We start from the raw sequence: 6316 nt of genomic DNA, 5'->3' as shown, positions 1-6316 counted from the left end.
GAAAAGCCGCCGCAGCGAATGACTCCTGGAATGGCTTACTAATTTACTGTCCACACAAAGCCTCCTTACCCCTTTTCTGGAAGCTAGCATTAACTATGCGAACTACACCATTCAAGGTGATTTTAATCACCACCTAGCGAATGTATTGGACCCTAAGAATGTTGAACTCCTTGATACTATGTCTGGCTTGGGGATGGAACAATTGGTCAAAGAGAGCACTCATGTCGCAGGACATACTCTTGACTGCTTATTTACCGCCAACCCCAAGATCAAAATACAGGAAGTCCTATCAGTGGTGTGGTCAGACCATAGGGCCATTATATTTATGATCAAGACCTCATCTCAATTCAAGACAGAGACCAATTTACCGGTGACACACACCTACCTAGATCGGGGAAAAAAATAAATTCCGACCTCCTCCAGACTTCACTATTGTTAAATACACCAAACTCGCAGGTCAAAACTAATCTGGCACTGCAGAACATAACCTCCTAGATTACTAAGGCCGCTAACATAGTAGAACCTTTAAAAACCACCACCACCAGAAGGAAAAAACCTTCCGAACCATGGTTCTCAGATAAACTGAGGAAACAAAAACAGCTATGTAGGAGAAAAGAAAAAAAATGGAGGCATACGTACAATAAGGATCTGAAAAAGAAGTATGCACAGGTATTAGCTACCTATAAAAAATTAATTATGGAAGAAAAAAGTAATTACTATACTACTTAAATTTCGGCATCAAAAAGCTCTTTGCCACCGTCAAAAAATTTAGCTAAACTTCCGACCAAAGCCAAATCAGATAACAACTCAGATTGTTGTAATGTGTTGGGCCAGGCCTTTACCGACAAGTTGGAGTTAGTCTACAAAACTTTCTCTAATTTCCCTAACGAACCTCCATCTCGGAGGAGTGACCCTGCTCCGAGTCCACCCAGTTTTTATTTTTCCCTTCCTACTAGAGAACAGATCACTAAAACCATAATAGGTACAAACTCTGGGGCTCTCTCTGATCCTTGCCCTCCAAAAATGTTTAATCTTTTTCCAGAGATTCTTAGTGAACAACGAAGTGACCTGTTCTCTGGGACTATACTCCACGGGAAGTTTCCTGAAGCATGGAAGATAGCATCTGTACTACCTCTGCTAAAAAAAACATCTAGACCCAGCTGACCCCAACAATTATCAGCCAATCTCCAGAATTCCTTTTTGTTCAAAGGTTCTGGAGAAATTGCTTAACATCCAGCTCACTGCCTTTATCTCCTCCAATTATCTGCTTGACCACTCGCAGTTCGGGTTTAGAGAGGGACACAGAACTGAAACTGCTTTATTCACTGCGAGTGAGGAGCTTAGGAAATCATTGGACAAAGGCGGGAATGCTGCCTTGATATTGTTAGATCTGTCGGCGGCCTTCGACACCATCAATCATAAAATCTTAATCGTCAGACTGTCCGATATGGGCGTTCAAGAATTAGCCACGACTCTATTAACATCATACCTCACGGAGAGATCTTTTCGAGTCGAATTATGCGAATCTAGCTCCCAAACTTTCAATCTGCAATGCAGAGTACCACAGGGTTTGTCTTTGAGACCTCTGTAATATCTTATGTAGACGACACGCAGGTAGTCGTATCAATAACCAATATCAATAACCAATAATGAGGAGGAGATTGCCGACCGCTTTAACAGCTGCATTACCCATGTTAATTCTCGGATGCAATCCAACTGTCTTAAACTTAACGGCAGTAAGACCAAACTATTATTATTGGGTGCCAATCCTTTGGCTCAGTCTTTGCAATGGTGGCCTTCAGAGCTGAGTGATTGCCTAACACCCGTCTCAAAGGCAAAATATCTTGGGATTACCTTTGACTGTAGGCTGACCTTTGATAGTCGAATCAACTGTCTTACCTCCAGTTTCTGGGCCATCCTTAAAATGATTAGGAAGATTCGCTCCTTCGTTCCCCCGGAGGTTTTAAAATCATTGGTGACTGCCCTTGCCATCTCCAGGTTGGATTATGGCAATGCATTTTACTTGGGGATTCAACCTCAATTCTTGAAAAAGCTGCAACGTTTGCAGAACGCAGCAGCAAGATTGATTTTGGATATTCCCAAACACAAATCAGTCTCTCAGTAGCTAGGAGCATTGCACTGGCTACCGGTAAAGAAAAGAATAATCTTTAAGTCATTGTGCATTACGTTCAAAGCAGTCCATGGAAAGGGCCCCTCGTACCTGACGTCGCGCATAAAATATTATGTGACGTCTAGGAACCTTAGATCTGCACAACAAAAACTGTTGCAAATCCCTAGGTTCAAGCAGGCACGAAGGGGAGGAAGGAGCTTCTTGCTTGGATCTCCCAAGTCTTAGAATCTCCTTCCGCTAACAATTAAAAACAGTCCAAATCTGAAAGCATTCAGGAAAGCAGTACAAACATGGTTATTTCAATCCGACCTCTAATTCTATTTGCATACTAGCCTCACACGCTCCCTGAGTCCTCAGCGCCAAGACGCCTCTGGGCATTCGTTGCGCTTTACAAATCTAATAATCAAATCAAATCAAATCTCTACTCAACTCCATTACCTTCATGTTCTAATTCCTCCATTCATACCTACAGATCTCCATTAGACATTATTCTCTTAAAGTTTGCATCGATTGGAACACTTGGATCACTTAGGCATTGGTTGTAGTCACAGTAGACAACGTTCATACATTAATTAAAACCTTTCTAACACTCAGTGCTTTTTTCCTTCCTTCGTATCACATCCAGACTTTTCCACAATCACGCCTGTGCCTGCAGTATCACAGCTCCTCTCTAAATTAGTGTCTTTCATCCTTCAGTCCACTGATATTCAATGTCACAATCGTACAACTCCTTCAGTTCTTCCCTGATATAATGCACATAGAATGTAACAAACCATATCTGTAGCAAGTTCTCTAGAGGGGAAAATTCATATGTTATACTGTTAACAATAACATAATATATTTGGATCCACCGTATTATTTAGTACTCTTATTCATATTTATTCTAAGGGAATGTGCCAGCATAGGTTTGTTTTATTGGAATATTCACAAATAAATGTATTGTGATAAGTCTACATGCCAATTTGCTGAATACATCCAATATTGTCCCATAGGGATTTCTGGTCCAGAATGTACCAGTGATTTTCACCGAAAGTAGACAATATTTGCTTCATTTGAGGGAGGTGAGCACAAAATGCTCAAGAGGTTGACTAGCTCTCTCCATAGAAACAGCATTGAAGAGAAGTGAAAAAGTGTTTAAAGATGAAACAACTTCAGCAAGAAATATTGGAAGACAATTTAATTAAGGATGCCAAAAACGTATAGAAAATGTGAACAAACAAATTGCTGATTTTAAAACCTTGACAGTTAATCAGAAAACCACAAAAGTGGCTAAACACACGAAGAATTACTATCACAAGGAAATTTGTCCCTATCTTAAGGAAGAATGTGTCAAACTCCTAAGAAGTTAAGGAGATTATCAAGATTATCACCTTTTTGGAAACAACTTCTGATTTAGAACAGAATACCCCAGGTCAGTCTTCAAGTGAAGATTTTCTCCATTCAGGGCAACTCACTTTTTTAAACAGATGAGGGAAAAATGCAGAGGGGGAGGAGAAGGTCGGGGTAGAGCCCAACAGTCAAGAGAAATCAGGATTCACAAGGGAATCTACAAATTGTAGTACTGGAAGCAATTCCTATGTATAACATGCCTAATTACAAACATTTGGCTTCACGAAAAAGCAGAATTAAGTAAAGATCTATCACTTTTGCATTCTGCTCTGCAGGACCACCTTGTAACCAATAGTGACATTTTACAATTTTTTAGATAGATCAGCCTTAATATATTTGATTCGGTAAAGAAGAATTTAGTGATAGGAGTGTGTTAGGGATTACGAACAAATCTACATTCTGCCCCTGCACAGCGGACATGCCTTCACAGATGCTCACATTTCAAGCCATTACCCCTTGCGAAGTAGACAATGGACACAATAAGAAAAGATATTTTAGGAACAACTTGATCCAGACTGAATTTCAGGCACTGCAAGAACTTTCCAAAAATGAGTATATCAAAATCAAGCCAGCTCATACTTGGGAAGGGATTGTCGTAATAGACTGCAGTTTGTACGATAGGGAAGTGATATGATAAGTATAGAATCCAGAACATGAATGCAGCCTTCCTGCCAATCGTACTTTGGAGCTGAATCAGCAAAACAGGGCAATCACTGGAAATGGCTGCAGTAATTTGTGGGTTACCCAGAAGGAATTTAAATTCCTCAATAATACAAACCCCAGGATTCCTGCTATTTACCTTCTATCCAAAGTGCACAAGGATCTCAATAATCCATCAGGGAGGCCAAACATATCATTGTGTGGATCTCTTTTTTAAAACCAGTGTTAAAATACACATACTATTTCCTCAAACTCCTTGTGCCTGGATTAAGGCATACACTTGTGAGACCATGTACTTTATTAATTGGTTGGAGGGGATGGAGTTTGACCCTTTTTCAGATATATTGGTAAGAATGGATATAAAATCACAGTATACTAAGAAAAAGCCTTGGCAATCGTCAGGGATATTTTTGGCAAAAGTGTACAGCCACACAATGTACCTACAGATTTTCTAGTGGAACTAGCCACACTATGCTAGAAGAAGAAATATTTCATCTTTAAAAGAGATTTCGGCCTACAAATGAAAGGGGTGGTAATAGGCTGCCCCTTTGCCCCAGAATTTGCTAACCTGTTTGTGGCACAATTTGAAGAGAACTCGATTTTTGGTAACCCAACCCCATTTAGGAATACATTAAATTGGTGAAGAATTATCAACAATATCTATGCCATATGGTGGAGTCCTGGGTGTGAGCTTAATAGATTCCAGGACTGGTTGTTCCAAAGAGCACCCGACCTGACATTCACCAGAAACAGTATTGCTAGCAAGTACATTTTCTGGGTTGAAATTGCCCCAATAGTGAAGACTACTTTCGTAATGGTCACATTCTCTGGCAAAACCTGATTAACAGAGGGTAGCCGAAATAACTGGGGCATAAGTCAATGAAGAGAACTTAGTATACTCCAAGAGAAACACTTTTGACACCAAGATATACATCCCAACCTCTACCCCTGGCATGTGTATGTATTAATGCCAATAGGCTCAAGAAAGATCATCTGCTCTAATTTGAAACTGTGTTTGCCTTTTAATCTCCCTGACCCCCTGTTTTCATTAAAAAGGAAAAGATTTACTGCAAAATTTGGTTCATCCCATTAGAACTTCCACACGGGGGACCTAGGGGATTTATTGAATTCACCTCCTATCAATAAACATTACAAGCATTAAATGTCCCTGCAAAATATTCAACATCAGGCAAACATGTACAACCAGTCAAGAGCCGCGCCCTGCAGCATAGGTCTAGGATTTGATGTCGGACTTTAGGTTCCCCACGTGTACAACATTTTGCCAACCACCAGCATAATGAAAAGTACATAAAATAGTCAGTTATGTTTATAGACACAGGAGATGAAAAGGGTGGGTTGATGGAAATAATTTTCTGAGAATGGAGGCTAGATTCACCAAGAGATGCAAGAGTACTGTTTTGGGTTGAACAAGAATGATAAAATATGGGCATTCATTCATATATGATGCATTTATTTCCACCATGCATGATGAGTCATATTTACTATATTATAAACAGGGGAAACCCAATACACCCTTGTAGGCTTGGGCACTGTATGATTATAGTCACAGTGTGCTACAAGGGACTTGTTTGAGAATGCTTCGTTTGATTGTTGAGTTGTACAGAAGTAACACACTCAATGGTGTCCAAAAGATCACAGTCTTATTTTACAACAATCAATAAATTGATGGAAGGGAAGGAGAACGCATAGAGCAAATGATTATTTTTTAACCAAAGTTATTACTGCAAACAAATTATTGGGGAGACAGATACAAGCAAATTAATTCGAGCAAAAAGTCATGAACAAAGGTAGACAGTGTTTTCTCTATAGTTCATAACTAGTAACATCAACTCCTCGTGGATAAAATAAACAACCTAGATTAATTAATAAAGAATGGTTGTAAAGTAGTGTCAAAACAACATTTAAGGAGATGATGGAGTGTCGACGTAGGGAATTACTCATAGTGTGTGAATGATTATAAGGGAACCGAAAGTGTTGACATAACTTACAGAATAGTTATCTCTCATAGGATAAAACTAGCGAAGGGTTAGGAAACAAAGTGATATAGTATATTATCCATGATAAGATTGACTAAACCCTTCATTTGACCACATATGAATTCTGCAACACCAATCT

Source organism: Lissotriton vulgaris, unplaced genomic scaffold, assembly GCF_964263255.1.
Source record: "Lissotriton vulgaris unplaced genomic scaffold, aLisVul1.2 SCAFFOLD_985, whole genome shotgun sequence".
Classification (NCBI taxonomy): domain Eukaryota; kingdom Metazoa; phylum Chordata; class Amphibia; order Caudata; family Salamandridae; genus Lissotriton; species Lissotriton vulgaris.
The sequence above is the reverse complement of the archived record's forward strand: the minus strand, read 5'-3'. Positions refer to the sequence as shown.